At 39.9% G+C, this 22,491-nt stretch overlaps 1 protein-coding gene across 5 annotated transcripts in view; it reads right to left on the bottom strand.

Moving 5' to 3' along the window:
* LOC129767424 (uncharacterized) overlaps window positions 1-22,491 on the bottom strand; it is an 88,741-nt gene that overhangs the window by 29,905 nt on the left and 36,345 nt on the right. Inside the window, exon 1 of one of the 5 annotated variants that reach the window (XM_055768321.1) lies at window positions 14,682-15,002. The exons of the other annotated variants lie outside the window; for them this stretch is intronic. The gene's annotated coding sequence lies outside the window, so the exon portion shown is untranslated. Of the gene's footprint in view, window positions 1-14,681; window positions 15,003-22,491 lie in introns of those variants that run through there. 5 annotated transcript variants of the gene reach the window in all.

Below are 22,491 nucleotides of genomic sequence, written 5' to 3'. Positions count from 1 at the left end.
TGGGTTATATCTATGGTATAACCGCAAGGGTGACGTAGGACTATCGTTGATTTAGAGATCATTTGTTTGAAGTTGAATATGAATTCATTCTGAATGAAAGAATATTTGGAGAACTTCGAAAACGAGAGCGTTACGTTGCAGGCACAAGGTTTTATGCATCCAATATTGGATACGTAAATATCCTACTGATGGGGAAGAATAATCTTCAGAAGCTATCCTGCTAATTGCGATTGATTGAAAAATCACAAAACCAAATGTATTTGGTCACAGTGTTACATGAATAGAAAACATTAAAATAAACTCTTTCACATGAATGTAATTTTAAATTCCCAGAAGAACTGGCAGATTATTTTCAGTAACGTTTGGATATTTCCACATTTTCCTCGATACTGGAAGCCAACCAGTGGTTTATGCTAACTCGATAACCATCTGTTAATAGCACTTGATTGAAACATATTTGGTCACAGTTTTACATGTATAGAAAACATTCAAATAAACTCTTTCACATGAATGTATTTTTAAATTCCTAGAGGAACTGGCAGATTATTTTCCGGATCTTTCTCGATGCTGCACGGCATCCCAACGGAAAGAATTCCGTGCGTGTATGTGTATGTGTAGCGGCTGCTTCGATGGTCACCTTCTCTTCTCCCGAAGGATCGGCTTCTCTGTGCTCCCTCACAGTTTCAAACAAACTGCTTACGTTTCAGGGCAGATCTCGATCCTTCGCCGTCCAGCACCCTCAGCAACGATGTTGTCTTGTCGATGTCCTCACGAAAAATGAATGTGTCTCACCACCAGAATATCGCTTAAGTATGCTTTTTGTGTGTGATTGAATCGAGAGAAGGTGTGGTTTACGATGGCAATTTGGAAGGCAAACTAGAGGGGAATGAACTCTCTGAGCTCGGAACTTTCGGCGAATGAGCAATAATCGATTGCGGGCGCATACAATATTGGATACGGAAATATCCTACTGATGGGGAAGAATAATCTTCTGAAGCTATCCTGTTAATTGCGATTGATTGAAAAACCACAAAACCAAATGTATTTGGTCACAGTGTTACATGGATAGAAAACATTCAATTAAACTCTTTCACATGAATATATTTTGAAAATTTCCAAAGGAACTGGCAGATTATTTTCAGTAACGATTAGATATTTCCACATTTTCCTCGATACTGGAAGCCCACCAGTGGTTAATGCCAACTCGATAACCACCTGTTAATAGCACTTGCTTGAAACATATTTGGTCACAGTGTAACATGGATAGAAAACATTCAATTAAACTCTTTCACATGAATATATTTTGAAAATTCCCAGAGGAACTGGCAGATTATTTTCAGTAACGATTAGATATTTCCACATTTGTATGTGTGTATGTGTGTGTAGCGATGTCTTCCCAGGGAACCGTTTGTGGCATCACTCTCCTCCTGATAGATTCCCTTCTGGCCTAGGGTGCACAAACAGGCTCTTGGTGACACCGTTCATCCGCGCTTTCATGATAAATAACAAGCTTCACCGCAACAGCGACAACATGCTCCAATCGCTGTTCAATTAGAACTGAGTGGATTTCCGAGCGCCGCTCGCTTATATACCGATTCAATAGCCTGTTGTGATTTCAATAGCCTGTTTTGAAAGCAATTTTAAGACTATTGTAACAAGTTTTTGGATCAAAAAGTAACAAGTATATAACGCGTAGACATTTTATCTTTCGAATGAAGTGTTTATCATACCATTTCGTTCAGTTGTTTAGGAGCTATTAACGCTCAAAATCTCGGTCTCCGGCGTAACGCTTTCGTTTTCGAAACTTTGATTTTACACCCCGGTATAGAAATGAAAGACGTAGTCCTACGTCAAAACCCCTACATTCCAATTTTCATGTCGATTGGTTCAGTAGTTTCCGAGTCCATAAGAATCAGACAGACATCACTCCATTGTTATATATATATATATATAGATTGGCAATTAATTGGCTATTGTAAACACAGCGGAACAAAAATCGTTAAAACGTATGGTTCCAGGTGGCAATAAAAAAAGTAATCTCGATTTTTCATACGGGAGTTCCTGCGAAATATTGATTTGCACGACAAAATACCCTATGCGTAATATTAGCTCAATCGGACTTCATTTACAAGTGTCGCAGACGTCAAAATTTGAATTGAAAATTTGAAAATCGAAAAATCACCCAAAGGGATAGGAGGATATGAAATCGGAGTTTACCAACAAAATTATTCCAAATGACTTTAACTGCATGAAATGTCGAGATTTACTGTCATCTCGATTTTTTTTCAAAAATAAACTTTTTAGCACTAATTATTTTGCATATTTGGTCGGTGTGAAGTCAGAGCGGACCAAGTCGCAAAATTAAAAATTTCGAGTTATTGATTGCATTAGGTTCTCATTCGGTCTCAGAATCTAAACTAGCTGCTAAAGCATGAATTTATTTAGGAATAAAAATTGAATTTTGTTACGTAACGAACACGGCTACCCCCCCTCCCCCTATGTCACATTAAGTAACGAAATCTTGAGCCCCCCCCCCCCTTCTCGAACTACGTTATTTGTGCACGACGCCTTTTTTTTTCCCTTGTTGGGTGTGAACCACTGCGTCCATTAGTTTGAACTATTGTGGTATGCCCCATTTTTTGTACTACGCTTCAAGCTTATCTACTGCTTATTGATGAAGAAGTAGACTGAAAGCTATAGCGAGATAGGTGCCAATCAGGAATAATCTGTTTGATAAAATTTATAGTCCTGATCGGCGACACAGACCAAACTTCCTTGGGCTCCAGAATAGCCTTATCAAGGTGTTGAAGTCTGCGTCTTGTTAGTGCTCCGCATTTGCAGAGCAAATGTTCCGAGGTTTCGCTTTCGGCATTACAAAAGCGACAAATATCATCTTGCACTAAATCTATGTTTTTGAGATGGTATTTACTCGGACAGTGTCCTGCTATAAGACCAGTGAATGTGCTGAAGTCTTTCTTATTAAGACTCAGCAATTGTTGAGTAATTTTAATACTCGGCGTGATACGCTTACCTTATAGCACCAAACTTCAAACTCGTTTTTCTTGAAATCATAAAAATGTCACATGGTCCGGTCTGATTTAACACCGACCATTTTGCATTGGATAGTTTTTCGTGGAAATCAATATTTTCAAGAATGTTTCGTTTAAAAATTCGAATGTCCCTTTTTTCTCATACATCCATTGGCACTCTACTGTATATAATCGAGTTCACCCTGCAGAGAAAAAAATGTGCTCCAAAAGACTTTACTTTCGTTTGATGTTTCACGATTCAATCAAAGTATAGAGAAATCGAAAATTCTTAACAATTTTGAACTATTCTAGCAGAAATTACTTGCTTCTTCGATATTGGGTCAAACTTTTCCGGAGACTTCTGTTGGAAACAATGAATTCGAAGATGTAATTGACCGAAAAACAACCAGAACCATAATATTCCATTATGGTAACGCTCGGCCTCATGTTGCCATATCGGTCTACATCTATTTGAGTGGAAGGGATATTTCGCCTCATTCGTTTTTAGTTCAAACCTTGAATAGACATTGTTTTGCTATCAATGAAACCAAAACCGTATATCCACAAGCATGGCTGAGTGGAGACTTTCCATCCCAATAGTTGCATCCAATAGTTTCGCAGGCTGGTAGTGGGCGTGATAGCAGGACATGGAGGGAAAATGGTTCTCATTACTATGATGGGAAACATTTTTATGAAAGATTTGTGCGATTACGTACGTCTCCGGGTGGATAAAGAAAGATAAATCCTTGGTCATAATGCATACCGCTAGAGAGGTGGTGGGAAAAATCTGTTAGGACAATAACAGCCTATTTCCATATTCCTAGCCCCATCACTCTCTATAAAAATGGTCTGTTTTTCTACATCCAAAATTAATTTTAGCACATGTTTTGACATCTCGATGTAATGTAATAATTAAATTAGCCTAAAAATAACAGAAAACGCGCTACTCCCCAATACTTGTATATCATTTGTATAATATACGAGGGCGGTCCGATAAGTACTTAGCCTCATCGCCCGATGGTGTCAGCATCGCAAGAGAGATTACTTATCGTGTAGTACCTTCTCGTAAACGGCTACTGTCAAAATTTCAGCCGAATCGGGCTCGTAGTTTTGTTTTGACCGTGTGTGGAAGCGGGCGTGTCCGCGGCTTTTAGAAAAATTGAAAAAATGAAAATTCCGCCATCGCCACGGCCAAATTGGTCGAATTGCACTACGAACTGCTGCCCCTTCCACCGTATTCTCCAGATTTGGTCCCATGCGACTTTTTTTTTGTTTCCCAACTTGAAAAAGTCACTCGCCGGGCAGAAATTTGAGTCGAATGACGAGGTCACCGTCGCCACGAAGGCCTACTTTTCAGACCTCGAGGAAACGTATTTTTCAGATGGATTACAGAAGTTGGAGCATCGCTAGATCAAGTGTATCGAGCTAAAAGGATACTATGTTGAGAAATAAATCGCCACTTTTCCAAAGTTTTTATTTTTTTTTGTAGGCTAAGTACTTATCGATCCCTTCTTAAAAATAAGATGAAATGTAAATACATATTAGATATAAGATAGGTTTAAGAATTGAGTGTGATGAGTGTGATTGAGAGTGTGAGTGTGATCATTGTCAACATATCCTCATATCCCCTCCTTTTCCTGAGGAACATATGTCACCCTTCTAAACTCGAGTCGACCGCGAGTAATCGGTTTCCTATATCATTAACATTAGAATTAAGGAAAAATGTATATATACTAGTAACAATACAGTAAGGAGTTAGGCTCCTTTCAACTTATGTAACTGAGCCTGTAAAAATAAACGATTTAAATAAAAAAAAAGTCGTACTTATCGGACTGCCCTCGTATATGCTATTTCAATATAAGATCAATTTGAGCGGGCGAAACAGGAGACACATTGCCAAAAAGCTTTTCGTATAGTTTGCCAAATACACGGCCCAGACCGGAATGGATATAGATCTGCTTTATGCTCTCCTTTTTATTCCTAGAAAATACTTGCTAACTGCATTCTATAATCAGGTGTAATATTATCACGCATTTCCGCAACAGCACCAGTAGCTATATGGACAGCGTGGTTGTGGTAAACAGCCATGCATTCCATCTGGCCTTGGTTCGTTCCCCGTTGACATTGTATGGACTTTTTTTTTGTACAATCCCAAAAGAGATCAAAAAAGAAAAAAGAAAGAGATGACTGCACCCATACATACAACCATTTTAAAGCTTTTAAGACAGCTCATTATTTGCTCATTTGACCCTTCAGCACACCAAAAAGCATTATTTCTGCCGAATAAGAAATTTGATAGAAGTAGGCCGTGAAAAATTCCGCAAATTCTCACTAAACATAGAAATAAGTCGCTACGAAAAGCTATTGCGGTTAAGCCTTAAGGTGGAAACAGAATGCCGCGTTGTGCGTTGCTTCTCATCAGCTGTCATTGCTTGCGTTTTATACTAAAACATTCGCCCGACGCAGTCTGTTGATTTTCAGTCACAATCTGGCATTCGCGTCACCACTTTTCATGTAAACAAAAACAAAATAAAATTCGTATGAAAATCTTGTTCTTGTTGTGTCCACGGATTATTTGAATGTTTTTAAAAACAACACATTGACATATATTTGGCTTGCTCCCCTGGCCGAGTGGTTAGCGTCATAACTAACATGCCGGGTGTTCGGGTTCGATTCCCGTTCTGGTCGGGGGAATTTTTCGTCAAAGATATTTCCTCCGACTTGCACTGTGATCACACGTATTCTAGAGCTTGCCACTCAGAATGCATTCAAGGCGTGTTATTTGGCATAGAAATCTCAACTAAGTACTAATAAAAATGACGCAAGTAATACTACGTTGAGACGGCGAAGTTCCTCTAGGAACGATAGTGCCATTGAAGAAGAAGAAGAAGACATTGACATATCCGCGCTGGCGGCATTGAGCTTCGTTTACTAGTTTAGAACACGTTTTCAAAATTGAAATTATGAATGAAAATTAGCTTTTCCAAATCAAACTAGTATTCTATTTAAATGAAAAACATTTTTGTTTGCAGGTGGTGAAAAAGTCTCATACGAAAATTGTTTATGAAGACAACTCTATATCATGATGAAAAAATTCAGCAACAATGTTGGAATTGTTTAGCCATATAATTGGTCATGGGGGGCAAAGGGGTCACCCGCTTGTTTGGTAGTATAACTATTGACTATAGATGCCGTATTGATATTCACCTTATGTTTGAAGAATTTAATGACGTTTGAGTCACCCTGTACTTCGGTAGAGCTGTCGCATGTCAAAATACAAATAAAAACAGAAATTACTCTCTCGATAGCCGTTCGGCCGTAGTTCTTTGTGCATGGTATCTAAGGAATTTCTCGTGAAATTTAGTTTATCCAATCTGATATGTTGGACAAATCATCAGGGAGACTGTTAGCATATTCTAGGAGAGGAGAACAGATATTATGTTTAATCTCAGCAATAAATTAGCATAGAAATTATTTTCATGTTTGGGGGCAAAGTTGTCATAGGTGAATAACAACTTACAATGTTCTGTTTACTAAAGCTGATATACCTCATCACATTCTGCTTTTGAAGAAGATCCTTTGCTGGCTTTGACCCTGGATAAATATGTCACTCCAACTAAACCAAGCCTCATTGTGCGGAACGTTATGTGTTTCGTACTACGTTGTTGTATGCAAGATAAATTTTAAATTGAAACTGTAGGTGAATTGGCCAAGCTTATTTCATACATGTACCTACTATAACAAATATGATTTGAACAAATTTGGACGAAATAAAAGCATAAATCTATCCCATTTAGCTTGATATGTACCAGTGACCACTTTACCTCCAAGCAAAAAAAAAAAAGTTCGATTCTCACCTTTTTTTCTAATGATGGAAAGTGTACTATTTTGAATTTTTATAGTATCTATCGTTTTCTATCTTGAAGAACAATGAGTTGAACTATAATATTCTTCGAGAAACGGAAATTAAATCGGTATGTGAGCGCTGGAAATGGACATATTCCTTCGGGTGACCACTATGCCCCCACTTACCCTATTGACGTTTACCAAGTGGTCCGGTCTTGTGAAGCTTTTGTTGTTAGTTAAGCGCTATTTGTGATGCGAAATGGACGGAGCATGTTTGATAAATCCTGATCGATCCTAGACGAACTTTCGACAAATTCATAGAATTTCGAATGAACAGAAATAAAATCCAGAGAAAATTAGTGCTTACATCTGTTGGGATTGGTGCTTTCGAACCATTTGACGTTTGGCTAGGAGAAACAGGATCTGTTATAAATTGATGCTGATTGATACAAAAGTAACTAATCCTTGGTTCAACGCTGCAGTTCCTATCGTTATATTAGGTTGGGGAAAAAGTAATCCATTATTTTAGGGTGAAATTGTTTTTTTTAAACATGTTTCCGATTGTACGATTTGGGTCAAATATGCACCATTTTGTTGGAAAATTTGTTGTCATTCCGAAGGTAGCTTCATAATGCCTCTCTCAAAGAAGTCTTGATCCTTATTGGAGAAAAATTCTAGTAATATATTTTTACAACCTTCTCTTGATCCCAATTTCTTATCACTCAGGAAGTTTTACAATGCGAGAAAAAGGTGGTAATCGCTTGGTGCCAGGTCCGGACTGTATGGTGGATGCATTAAAACATCCCAATCAAGTTCCCGGAGTTGGGTAGCCTTGCGTTGTCCAGATGGAACCCAAAATCTCTTCTGTTGGTTAATTCTGGACCTTTCTGGTCAGTCGCTAGCTTGAAACGGTCTATTTTTTGACTGTAGAGATCTGAATTGAGTGTATTGTAAAATAAAGAAAACAACGATCGGTTTCGCAATAGTTTTGATTTATAAAATGTGTTTCGTAGTAGCGAGGTGATGGCTTGGTGCTAGTTTTTGACGGTTCTGTTGGGGCTGATGCTGATTCCATCGTAACAACCAGAAAATGGAAGTTAATTAAAAGGTGCTTTATATTTATCAATTGTTCAATATATTTTTATATTTTTTTAGAAACAATGAAACCACAAGCTGGAGAAAAGTGGAAGCAACGGAAGCAACCCTTTTAAATTTGACGATTTGAACGCTGCGAAAATCGTAGAACATGCGACAGAATGATAAGATCGTAAGATATTATATCTTTTATTATATCATTTTATCGCATCTTATACGACTTATCTGATCAACTAATTTTATAACAAATATCTCTTTCTTCCTGGAGCAAGTGAGCAAGTTACGAATCAACGTGCCGTAAAGTTCAACAACTTGATAACAATGAAAACTTAGGTACAGTAGTCGTTCGCAAATTAGGCCTACTTTAAATGGACTGCTCTTTATCAGAGCCTGCGTTAACAAGGTTGCAGTCCATTTATGTATCAATAATGGACTGCATATTCTATTTGAAGTTTCGCTTTTGCTGTTTTGCAACCGAGTTAGCGAGAGGAATTCGATATGTGGGTTGAATTTCCAACTCAGTTTGTGAACGAGTACTGTATTGAAACGTCGATTTCGAGAATAATTCAATGTAAGACAAATCTTAGCGAGAGTTTGCTGCAAACTATCGAATTCCATTGTGATCCAAAACCAGGTGTAGCAACTTGGACGTTCACGGAAAATTACAGCTGTCGACAACGATTACTTCTAACGACTTTCTATCATTGATTCATTCAAATTGGCTACGAAGATTAGAGACGAGTTCAATTTTCATAACAGTTCAGAGGCGTCAGAAGTTGAGAAGCAGCTCAATGGTAGAAGCTTCGAAAATGTTCCGATACTTACGCAGAAACATCTTCGGTCACGATTAAAATTTGCGAAAGATTATCTCGATGTGGTGGTTCCGAAAATTATAATAAATGGTGTAACATTCTATGTCAGACCAAATAAAAGTGGACTTCCTTTGATCCGACGGGATATGCCGAGTTTTTTTTTTTTTTTATTTAAATCGTTTATTTTTACAGGATCAGTTACATAGGTTTAAAGGAGCCGAACTCCTTACTGTATTGTTACTAGTATATATATATACATTTTTCCTTAATTCTAATGTTAATAATATAGGAAACCGATTACTCGCGGTCAACTCGAGTTTAGAAGGGTGACATATTTTCTTCAGGAAAAGGAGGGGATATGAGGATATGTTGACAATGATCACACTCACACTCTCAATCACACTCATCACACTCAATTCTTAAACCTATCATATATCTAATATGTATTTACATTTCATCTTATTCTTAAGAAGGGATCCGATCCCTCACAAAGGAAAAGGAAAAGGAAAAACTAAGGGTATAAGGACAATCACACACGAAGATCGATAGCTTTAAGGAATACATATATTTGGGACATGTAATCAAGGTCTAACCGAGCCAACACGTCTCTCACCGGCACATTGGGCTGCCTTCCTTGGGCCCGAAGGGTGACTACTAAATTCGATCTGGCGACAAGAAAAGCTCGCACAACCAAACAACGTGCTCGATGTCGTGGTAACCTTGGCCACAAACACAAAGATTGTTGTCGGCAAGATTAATACGAAAAAGTAGCGCATCTAACGAACAGTGATTGGACATGAGTCGGGAGAAGGTGCGAATAAAGTCCCGACTCAAGTCCAGACTTTTGAACCATGGTTTGAGGCTAACCTTAGGGATAATCGAGTGGAGCCACCGGCCCAATTCATCTTCGTTCCATTTGCGTTGCCAGTTAACTATGGTATTTTTGCGGACTAAAGAATAAAATTCATTGAAGGCGATTTGACGCTGATAAATATCGCCTTCAATTGCACCTACCTTTGCTAATGAGTCAGCCCTCTCATTACCCAGAATTGAGCAATGTGAAGGGACCCAGACAAAGGTAATGACATAACAGCGTCTGGATAAAGCACTCAAAATTTCTCGTATTCTCTCAAGGAAGTACGGCGAGTGCTTTTCCGGCCTCACTGAACGGATAGCTTCGACAGAGCTAAGACTATCCGTTACAATGTAATAGTGTTCAACAGGTCGTGAGGCGACGCTGTCCAGCGCCCAGTGTATCGCTGCCAATTCAGCAATATACACTGAGCAAGGATTCTGAAGACTGTGTGAGGTGTTAAAAAATTCGTTGAACACTCCAAATCCTGTGGACTCATTCATAGAGTACCCATCAGTAAAGTACATATTATCACAATTGATATCCCCATACTTTGCATCGAAGATCGTTGGAACGATCCTCGATCGAAGATAATCTGATGTTCCATGGATATCCTGCTTCATGGACAGATCAAAATGCACAGAGGAATTGATGTAGTCAGGAAAACAAACACGGTTGGGAATATACGAAGAAGGATCAACCTGCATGGAGACGAATTCATGATATGAGCTCATGAATCCAGAATGAAAATTTAGCTCGATCAGCTGTTCAAAATTTCCGATCACCAATGGGTTCATAACCTTACACCGGATGAGGAACCGAAGAGATAATAAATTGAAGCGATCTTTTAGTGGGAGTAGGCCTGCCAAAACCTCGAGACTCATGGTATGCGTTGAGGGCATACATCCCAACGCGATACGGAGACAAAGATACTGAATTCGCTCGAGTTTAATGAGGTGTGTTTTGGCAGCTGTTTGAAAACAGAAACTGCCATACTCCATCACTGAGAGAATAGTTGTTCGATACAACATTATAAGATCTTCGGGATGGGCTCCCCAACAGGTGCCGGTAATTGTACGGAGAAAGTTTATTCTTTGTTGACATTTTTTACTCAGATACCTAATATGGGCCCCCCAAGTACATTTAGAGTCGAACCAGACCCCAAGATACTTGAATGACATAGCATGAGTGATCGGTTTACCCAAAAGTTGAAGCTTTGGTTTTGCTGGTTTATGCTTCCTAGAAAAAACCACCATCTCTGTTTTCTCCGTGGAGAATTCGATCCCTAGCCCAATGGCCCAGGTTGAAAAATTGTTCAAAGTATCTTGTAAGGATTCTTGCAGGTCGGATTCGTTTGATCCTACGACAGACACCACTCCATCATCTGCAAGTTGTCTTAGGCTGCAATTTTGTGTAAGGCAATTGTCAATGTCGCTTACGTAGAAGTTGTACAAAAGGGGGCTTAAACATGAGCCCTGGGGGAGTCCCATGTAAGAGACCCGACTTACTGCCGAATCTCCGTGAGAAAAGTTCAAATGTTTCTCACAAAGCAAGTTATATAACATATTATTCAATAGAGGCGGCAGACCCCGAGATTGTAATTTGTCTGACAAAACCTCTATTGAAACAGAATCAAAGGCCCCCTTTATGTCCAAGAATACTGAAGCCATTTGTTTTTTTTCGGCGTAAGCCATTTGAATTTCTGAAGAAAGCAACGCAAGACAATCATTCGTCCCCTTGCCCCTGCGGAACTCATATTGTGTATCTGAGAGTAAGCCATTCGTTTCAACCCAACGATCAAGGCGAAACAAGATCATTTTCTCCAACAATTTCCGTATACAAGACAGCATTGCTATTGGGCGGTACGAATTGAAGTCGGACGCGGGTTTTCCGGGTTTTTGAATAGCTATAACTCGTACTTGTCTCCAATCATCTGGAACAATATTATGCTCCAGAAACCGATTGAATAAGTTCAACAAGCGATGTTTCGCCACATCAGGGAGATTTTTCAGCAAGTTGAACTTAATTCTATCCGATCCCGGAGCAGAATTGTTACATGAAAGGAGAGAAAGAGAGAATTCTACCATCGAAAACTCGGAATCAAGATCGCACCTATCTTGTGGTATATCTCGAATAATTCTTTGCACTGGAGCGGAATCGGGACAAACCTTTCGTGCAAAACTAAAAATCCATCGATGTGAATATTCTTCGCTTTCATTGGATGAAGAGCGATTTCTCATGTTTCGAGCCACTTTCCATAATTTTGTCATTGACGTTTCTCGTGATAAACCTCCCACGAAATTTCGCCAATAAGCACGTTTTTTCCCTTTGATCAAGTTTTTAAATTGATTTTCAAGGTCCAAATATGTCTGAAAATTTTCAGGGGTTCCACGTTTCCGAAAAGCTTTAAATGCATTCGATTTATCTCCATAAAGCTTGGAACACTGGCCATCCCACCATGGATTGGGAGGCCTTCGACGAATAGTGGAACCTGGGATGGGTTTCGTTTGAGCGCGAACCGCGCTGTCATATATCAAACGAGAAATGAAGTTATACTCCTCCAATGGAGGCAAACCATCTCTGGAATTGATGGCTAGAGCAATCGCGTCCGCATATTTTTTCCAGTCAATGTGTCTTGTGAGGTCGTATGCCATGTTTATTGATTCAGAAGAATTCAACCCATTGGTGATAGAAATTTTGATTGGCAAGTGGTCACTACCGTTGGGATCCTGGATTACATTCCACTTGCAATCTAACGATAGTGAATTCGAGCAAAGCGAGAGGTCAAGAGCACTTGGGTTAGCAGGAGGTTTAGGTACACGTGTTGTTTCCTCAGTGTTCAAAACGGTCATATTGAAGCTGTTACAAAGGTCATATATCAACGATGAACGATTGTCGTCGTACTGTTCCCCCCAGGAAGTTCCGTGAGAGTTGAAGTCTCCCAAGATTAATCGTGGCTCAGGAAGGAGTGAGCACATGTCAACAAGTTGCTTGCGGCTAACCGCAGCTCTCGGAGGCCAATACAAGCTGACAGAGGTCTTTGCCTCTGATGTTTGCATGACAAGCAACAGCTTCGATCCCTCCAATAGGTGGAAGATCAATTCTAAAAAATGAGTGACACTTATTGATCCCCAATAGTACCCCTCCGTATCTGTCATCGCGGTCCAAGCGTATTATATTAAAATCGTGGAAAGAGAGATCATTTTGAGAAGAGAGCCAGGTTTCGGATAGAGCAAAAACATCACAATTGAGTTTATGAATTAGAAATTTGAATGTATCCAATTTAGGCATAAGACTACGACAATTCCACTGTAAAACAGTGATATCTCCGACCTCTCTATTTAAATTAGACATCAAGAGAGATAATCATTGCAAGGAGGGGCCATGTTTGCATCAATTGCTGCAAAATTGTCTTTAGTACTGGAAGCATTGCGGTGACAATGGTTCTGATGGAGTCGGAAACATTAAAACACGTGAAGACTTGATCCACAAGGTCAGACAACTTTATAAATCCCGATTGGGAAGTTGAACTTGACGGAAAAACAGGGACAGTTGGGGTTTTTGATGTCCCCTCGAGTGCTGGGTCGTTCGAAGGTGAACTATTACCACGGAGGCCAGGAGGGACCTGATTTTGCTTATCCACTGCACTCGATTTTTTGGGCAAGCTAACAGGGGGTATCACCGGGGGGACTTGTCCTTGAACTTTGGGAGTGGTCACATTTTTGCCCCGGGGAATCCCTTGAGAAATAAACGGCGTGCCCCCGTTAGCTGTATCCGCTTCCATTTCGTCAACTGGCAACGTAGCGAAGACATTGTGTGTATTGATTGGTTGTTGTTCTTGAGCCAGTGGAGAAGCGCCCTTCAAAATTTCTGCGAAAGTGCGTTTAGAGCGTTCCCTCAAAGAGCGCTTCTGTTTCTCCCAGCGAGCCTTGTATGTTTCACAAGCTGAGAGCACGTGTGGGGATCCCCCGCAATATGGACACTTATGCTCAGTCGCACTGCAGGATTTCCCCTCATGTTGTTCTCCGCAAGTGGCACATCGTTCTTTATTGGCACAATAAGCAGCCGTGTGACCAACTGACTTGCACTTTAGACAAGTCATTGGCTTTGGAATAAAAAGTCGCACGGCTAACCTCAATTTATCTACCATCACGTAGTCAGGGAGAGCTGAACCAGCGAAGGTGACTCGAAACGAGTTGGACGGCGTAAATTTCTTTTCTTCTCCTTCATGGGAGACTGTTCCGAGCTGGCGGCAACCCAAGATCTTAACAGTCGTCGAGGGCAGTTTTTTAAAACGGCCGGTACCTTCACTCGTAATGTATTCGCACGTCAAGCCCGTTTCGGTTATCACACCCTCAATTTCGACTATGTGAGAGGGAATGTAGACCCGATACTCAATTGTAAAATGCTGATCGACAACAATCTTGTTTGCGTCTTTTCGATCATTCACGACAACTCGCAATTGGTTTGGTCTAACCTTCGAAATTTCCGAAACGGAGGTATACCTTGCCAGATCTTTCGCGATCTGCATGACTCTCAACGCCTTTCCATTTGGCTTAGGCCTGAAGAAAACAACCCAGGGACCAGTTCCGGGCGCATCTTCTGGATAGACCTTTACACGGGGAGTGGGAATAACAGGGGGGGAAGGCGAGGACGGGGATTGAGAGTGGGAAGGCGAAGGTTGAGAAGGAGCGGGAAGAACAGAGGGAGAAGACGAGGTTGAAGGTAGAGTGGGATCGTTAAGGGCAGATGGAAGATTTGCTAGTTTTTTGGAGGGAGGCTTGGTAGGGTTAGCTAACTCGTCCCCAGAAGAAGTATCTTCCGTATTTGGAACACGTTTGAGTGACTTTTTTTTATCCGTTAGGAGGGAACTAGAGTCAGAGACCTCCATATCCGAAGGTACCCCACTCTCTGCCATTTTAAATTTTCACTTATATTCTAAGTATTTTTTTAAACAATATTTCACAATAAAATAATTCACAAAAACAAAAAAAAAAAACTTATAATTATTAAATATTTTCTCTCAGTATATTTAATGTTATTCACCTATGAACGCACTCCAGTGCAGATGAACGGGAGCGTGCTGAAAGCTCGTTGGTGGTGGGAATGTGCCTACGACACCACTACACACAGTCGTCGGTGAAAGCTTACCCGCACTGTCACTGTTGGCACGATGACTCGGCGAAATCTCCAATGTCGGCGAAACAGCGACAAAACAAAAACCAATGCTTGGCTTTCCGAGGATGAAAGCCTTTATCCACTTGCAGACAGGGCACTTCACTCACTATCCAGATAGCGAAATGAACTCTTCAGCGGCAAAAAAACAACAATCACGCGGTAACCGATAACGGAACTTGGACGCGACTTTCCTTCGTCTGGTTACTTCGGGCAATCGGCGAAGAATGGATATGCCGAGTTCGCCGTCTATTGATACGGCTTTCAAGCTGCAATATACAACCAAACATAGAATATGGAGACATGGTCTGAGTTGTTCATCCAATTTCTGCACATTTTCAGTGTGACTAGCTGACCCGGCAAACTTCGTCCCGCCCAAAATTTGTTTTTTGTTATTTTCACGTTTTCTTACTCTTGCTCATAGTAAGAAAACGTGAAAATTACAAAAAACAAATTCATGGGTCCAATCGCAGAACTGTCCATTGATTAATCTTCTATTCGACCCCGTTGAATTTACCTTTTACTATAAAATTCCTAGTATTTCTAACAAAACTCATCATTATAATATCAGATTTTTTTCAGACACAATTCTCGTTCAAGATTTTTCAACAACTTGCAAATAACATGTTTCTCGGTTACATGGAATAAATGTTTTATACAGAAAATATGATGGAATAAAGACAGCCCTAAATCTGACAATTCCTTTCTCGAGTTCCTTTTTTTTTGTATTAATAGATAGGATATAGAAGTGCGTTTCATCACATTAAAATCCATTTCCAGTTCCGAACAAAGATCGATTTCGCTAGCGCAAATATCAAATGGACTAACAGCACTTGTCACTGTAATTGAAGAACATATGGGAAAACTTTTTCCTTCAGAGTTTTCCGAAAATTTTCAATTGTCATGCTTGGCTGGAATATTTTTGGTATATTTGGTATATTTTTTATTTTCTATTTTTTGGAATATTTTTGAAGGGGTGTCATACCATTATAGAAACATTTTTCATATCCAAAAACCCTCACATCCCTAATTATGCTTGATTAGTTCTCGAGTTATGCAGAAGTTTGTATTTCGTTTGTATGGCACCCCTTCCCTTAGAGAGCGGGAGGTGTGTGTAACCACCATAGAAATATTTATTGCATCCTCAAAACCTCCACATGCCAAATTTGGTTTCGTTTGCTTGATAAATTGTCGAGTAATTCAGAAATTTGTGTTTCATTTGTAAAGCAGCCTCCCCTTAGAGAAGAGGGAGGGCTACCTAACCACCGTAAAAGCATTTATTGCACCCTAAAACCTCCACATGCCAAATGTGGCTCCATTTTATTGATTAGTTTAGGAATTATGCAGAAATTTGTGTTTTATTTGTATGGCAGCCCCCCCTTAGAGAGGGGGGGTGGAGAGTCTAACCATCATAGAAACATTTATTGCACCCTAAAACCTAAATATGCCCAATTTGGTTTCATTTGCTTGATTAATTCCCGAGTAATGTAGAAATTTGTGTTTAATTTGTATGGCAGCCCCACCTTAGAGAGAGTGGATGGGTCTACATACCAATTTTCATGTTGATCGGTTCAGTAATTTCCGAGTCCATAAGAATCAGACAGACAGACAGACAGACAGACAGAGGGACAGAAATCCATTTTTTAATATATAGATAATGGAGAACATAATGTTAGCACACATGGAACGAGAAATACCTTTAAAATGGCGGTTTTTGCAAGATAATGTCCGTAAAGCAAAAATTTCTGGATCATAAAGAGTTATGCAATGGCTCAAATAATATAGAAAACCTGTGGCGGATTGCCAGAAAATCATAAACCATGTGAAATCAAGGAATAAAGAGAAGCTTGTGGAACAAAATCTAGGAGCTATGATATGCTACTTCTGACAGTACGTTTCTGAACAGATCTGCTGAATTACATTGAGTAGGCTTGCCACCTAAAAATACAATCAAGACATGTTAAGCAACAATGTTGTTTCGGATAAGTCTTTTAAAACGACTCAGTCAATATTAAGTTGAAAAGACAGAGTTCTTTGCTAGCGTTAATGATGAATTAATGAATATAAGATTTTCAATTATTTTTAATTTTTTTTCAATTTTTAAAAAAATTGATTGCTATTTCTGTGCCAATTTTTCGTGTTAGGCCATTTCTTGTACATATTTTCCTCCAAAGACAACATACTTCTGAAAATATTCAAACCTGACAATTTCTATGGGAAATAAAAAAAATCCTTCATGAAACTTGTGTTACGCCATCATCATATGAAATTTTCGTCGAAGTAGATTACCGTGGGTAAACATGGTAATTATCCCAGCAACAGCACAAAACACAAACTGGCTCTCCTCCCCTCGATTTTATTCGAATAACCCCCGAATGGGTTATGAAGTAACCTTCGCACAAGCAGAGGTGATCATATGCAACAGTTCAAGTGAGCTGCTTTAAATCCCAATTGCATCACTTTCTTTCGAATGTTTCATCCCACGAATCCATTCAATCCGTTCAGCTCAACAGCAACTTTGGCTCCATTACGGCGTAAGTGCCCAACGGAGCCGTGCGGAGGCCCATCAAATCCATTCGCCTCGTGTGTATGTGAGCATGGTTGCATGTATGGGTGTGTGTTTTTTTCTTCATTGCTCGCAGTAACAATCAAGATCAATGGACGGATGGAGAAGCAAGCAAGACGAAAAACTTTCTACTGTTTGTCAATACGAGTATAATTTTTACCTCACATATAAATGGTATTATTCCGAAGTGCTGTTTGCGGGGCGTTTGTGCGGAATTTGATTTCCCAACAATCATTCGCATGCCGAACGCACAAAAACGAAACGGCCAGAAAAGATGAAGAGATTCAAGATTTATCTAATTTGTAGGAAAGCCCCTCCTGCCCTGTCGGAGTCGGTTGCTGTTACCTGCTAACACAATCAATTGAACCGAGTGCAAAAAAAAACCAGCATCGACCAAAATGATGATGATCGTGATTGCCTAATTAGAGGGAAAATTATTACCCCCGCAGCTGACAGGGGGGAGATGAATGAATGTCATTTAAGATTCGATAATGCAGCTTCCGCTTGGATTGTAATCGATCACGACGAGACCCATCCCAATCTGGTGCGCTGCGCGTTTTAAGGCCAACTGCTAGTGCATCATCAGATAAGTGGATATTCTAACGGTGGTCCCGTTTTCCGGCAAGCTTTCAGGTTATCGGACCTCGTTCGGTTGAGAATTGTATTCGCTGAACGGAAAAATAAGTAGCGCTTTTAGCGGTGCGCTGTCATGACGCGTAATTCGAATGTATTACTATCCAGGTGGGTTCGTGGCATGCAATGTTTGGCCTAATGGTAGCTAGGAAGCCAACATGCTGGCGTCTTTTGCCACATTTTTTTGTGCCCGGGATGTGGTGAAGAAGTGCGATAGCAGCAACGTAACATCCAATGCTTCCAGCCAGGTAAATACATCGGCCTAGTTTTGCGACGTTGGGCATTAGCAGCCGCAGTAGCAAACTACGCTAAACGAAGCGCTGCTATACTCTAACGATCGATGGGATGAGTGTGGTTATTTAATCACACATTATGTGGATTATGGCAGCTTTCAGACCAAGGAGACGCTATCGGTTTACATGTTTATTCGCTGCAGTGATGTCAACGGATGAAGACCGAGGAACTTGAGGTTCGTCTCTTGGAAAATGGTTGAAGTCTTTTGTTATCAAAGTCAAAATCGAGTACACTGGATTTTTTTTTACTACTTCCAATGTATAATAATTAACTGTGTTATTGTTTAATAATTAATCAATTTTTTCCGCTTTTTATCCAATCACACCCCCATGACCCATTCTCACCCCCTTCGACGGTAGTTCTCTCAAGACTATATACAACGATATACAAATCCAAAAGTAGAGCGAATGTTTGAGACAAATTGTACACATTTCGCACAAGAGTTTAGAGTATCTTGAAAACATAGCTACTTTACTGCTATCGGCAAACGCTTCATCAGATTGGTAGAATCAACACAATGGTATCCTAGATCATGCGTATGAAGTTTGAATAATTTATAGTTAAAATAATTGAATAAAATTTAGTGGTAACTTTATTGGGACGGTGGTACAAATATATTGAAATAGCTCAATATATTGAAATAGCAATAATCGGTGAATGCATTTGCAGCGATCCTAAAATTACAAATTGTCCAAAGCTATCAATATCATAGAATTGAATAAATGTTCGCTCTACATATACAGTCTATCTATATATACAGGGCCCCCTCTCCATTTCCGAGGAGGATGGGGTGTCGAGCCACCATAGAAAATTTTAACGATTCCTAAAACCTCTATATGCTAAGTTTAATTCCATTTGTTTGATTAGTTCTCGAGTTGTTCAGCACCCTCTCCTCCCTCTCTTGAGAGGGGAGAAAGGAGTGTCAAACCGCCATAAAAACATTTATTGCTCTCTAAAACCTCCAAATGCCAAATTTGGTTCTATTTGTTTGATTAGTTCGCGAGTTATGCAGAAATTTGTGTTTCATTTTTATGGCAGCCGTTTCTATTTACCATAGAAACGTTTCGTGCCCCCTAGAACCTTCACATGCCAAATTCGGCTCCATTTGCTTAATTAGTTTTCGAGTAATGCAGAAATTTGCGTTTCATTTGGCAGCCTCCGCATTAGAGAGGGAGGAAAAGTGTCGATTCACCATAGAAACGTTTCGTGCCCCTAAAACCTTCGTATACCAAATATGGCTCAATTTGCTTTATTAGTTCTCGAGTTATGCAGAAATTTGTGTTTCATTTGAATGGGAACCCCGTTTGAGACGGGGGAGGAGTGTCGAACTGCTATATAAACGTTGTATGTCCCCTAAAACCTTCGCATGCCAAATTTGGCTACATTTGCTCGATTGTTTCTCGAGTTATGCAGAATTTTTTCTTTCATTTGTTTGGCATTTCCACCTTCGAAAAGGAGGTGGAGTATCTAACCACAAAAGATGCAAAATTTCAGAAGAGCATGCATATATATATATATATATATATATATATATATATATATATATATATATATATATATATATATATATATATATATATTGTTGTTGATGACATGGAATCTGAAGGTCTTCTGCAGAATGTGATATTCATCAAACTTTAGACAGAATGAAATTATTGATCAAACGAACATTACATTCAGACTCTATTTGTTCAGCGATTGAGAGAACCATATAGTATGCGGAATTGAACCGACGAATGATTCAACAATAACGACAACTCGGTTCGATATGGGATCGTCTAACATCCGACGGTCACGATTTTTCAAAATTCGACTCCGACTGCAAACAAAACCATTTCAACGATTCGAACGAAACGAAGCGACAAACCTTTTTATCTTTACCTCCGATTTCGAATGGATATCGTGTATTTATTTCTGTTTAACATACACGATCATTGGTGTGGAGAATGAAGATTGATTGTCCAATTCCAGAAACGGATCAACCCATCATCTATTCGAAGATTGTCTGTAGCGTGTGCCTCCAAACATGGTACCGAGAAAACCATTCCTAAACTATTTTGGGGAGTGTCGAAAGTGCACCTCCGAAATAGCAGAGCATCAGTCACAGCAGCATCAGCATGCAAGCCAGCGATCTTTCGTCGAGATCACAATGCTAGTTTCTCTTTTCCCCTCTCTCTATTTTTGCCCTGGGCTACTAGTTTCCATTCCCGAGAGCTATATCTCGTTGTGCAGAGACAGTTAGTCATCACGGAGGCAGTGTCATTGAGGTGGGACGTGATAGAATTCCAAAATAGCTCACCGTCAAGATTTGAAGATTGACGATCGGAACGTTCACGATTCGGCGACACACATCTGATACATTTGCGTGCTGTCGCTAAACCATATGCAACTGTGTGTGGAATTGGTAAGTTTGCTGCAACCCGGACTTGCCACAGACATACGGAGCGACTGATTCAGTCCCACTTGGTTGCGAAAGAGAGTTTTGCATCGCGGAGTCTTTGCAACCACACATATAATGGGAACTCATGCTGCTCTGCCCATTGGTTACGAAATGCAGCCAGTCACACTCTGTGGCAAATATGCTTCGTCGTGTGCGGTTTTTCCCCAATGCGGATGCGAGTCGATCTAGCCGCCGCGGGTGTAAAAAATGCATGCGCTCTGAAGTCCGCCCCCATTAACTAGGCGTGAGGTAAACCAAGCTGTGCAATTTTAATGAGCATTGGTATTGTTTCGGAGACATGTTTATCATGAGTTTTGTGTTGTGCATACGCAATATGCACGTGGCTCGAAGGTATAGACATTTTTTTTCTGTTCGATTCACACTTCGCTTCCGTAGGGCTTGTGTTACAAAATGCGAGATATTTAGTGCAAAGTGAAAGTAGGGTGTGATAAAAATTGCTTTTTGTTGCATGTTTTGAATTTGAAAAAAAATGAATAGAAATTTACAAAACGTTCAATGCAATCAAGTGACACTAATGATATCAATTTTTTGTAATATAAACTAAATTGTTGGTAATTCAATCACCGGCTCTTTATTTTAATTTGAGGGTTATCGGATTCATTCAAAACTTTCAACTTTTCAACGGGGACCCAACAAAATGGGGGTTGAGGCTTGGATCATGGTTCTGGACTGAAATGGTCGAATAAGTCGCGAAACTATCAGCTTAAACACCCCAAAGGTTCACTATGGCTTGTAATCAGTACTGCGAACCATTTTACCATTTGTTTATTTTCAGCTAATACTGATCATGAAATTTATCGATAATTTGCTGACTCTTCTGGGGACCAACGTCCGAGCGCTTCGTGCATTGTGTTGTCCAGCTAAACTGCCGTTCTACGCATAGTTGTCTTCTTCTTCTTCAATGGCACTAACGTTCCTAGAGGAACTTCGCCGTCTCAACGTAGTATTACTTGCGTCATTTTTATTAGTACTTAGTTCAGATTTCTATGCCAAATAACACGCCTTGAATGCATTTTGAGTGGCAAGCTCTAGAATACGCGTGATCACAGTGCAAGTCGGAGGAAGTTTCTTTGACGAAAAATTCCCCCGACCAGAACGGGAATCGAACCCGAACACCCGGCATGTTAGTTATGACGCTAACCACTCGGCCACGGGAGCACGCATAGTTGTCCCATGTTCCAAAATCAGCAACTGAGAAAAACGCATTTAAAGTTTCCTAGCATTAAGCATTAAAGTTTCCTAGCTTTAAGAATTTCGGTTCAGCAATACACTGGGTTTTTTATAAGCAGAAAACTATTGTTCAATGAAATGTGAAAAGATCCTCTCATTTGAATCAATCAATCTTGGTTGCAACACCTTTGCAGAATATAAATATCATTGTTATTAGGCTTTCGCTCACGTGCTCCGTTCAACTATTTTTTATTGGTTTGAGAATTTGTTCGTTCTTCCAAACCCGAAATGAGTGCATTAGCCCTGCTGAAAGCGTGACAAATCGGAAAGTTTCCCTAACACAGACTTCAAACCCATGGAGCCAGGGGAAATTGGCATTGTAAAATAGATGCAAGCTGCTGGTATTTTTGTACTCGTTTGCGCTTGTGCAAACTTGAATGTTTCCTTAACACAGACTTCAGAACCATGGAGCCAGGGGAAATCGGCATTCCAAAATAGATACAAGCAGCGGGTACATTTGTACTTGTTTGCGTTTTTGCAAATTGGAATATTTCTCT

This window comes from Toxorhynchites rutilus, chromosome 2, assembly GCF_029784135.1.
Source record: "Toxorhynchites rutilus septentrionalis strain SRP chromosome 2, ASM2978413v1, whole genome shotgun sequence".
Lineage (NCBI taxonomy): Eukaryota > Metazoa > Arthropoda > Insecta > Diptera > Culicidae > Toxorhynchites > Toxorhynchites rutilus.
The sequence above is the reverse complement of the archived record's forward strand: the minus strand, read 5'-3'. Positions and strand labels throughout refer to the sequence as shown.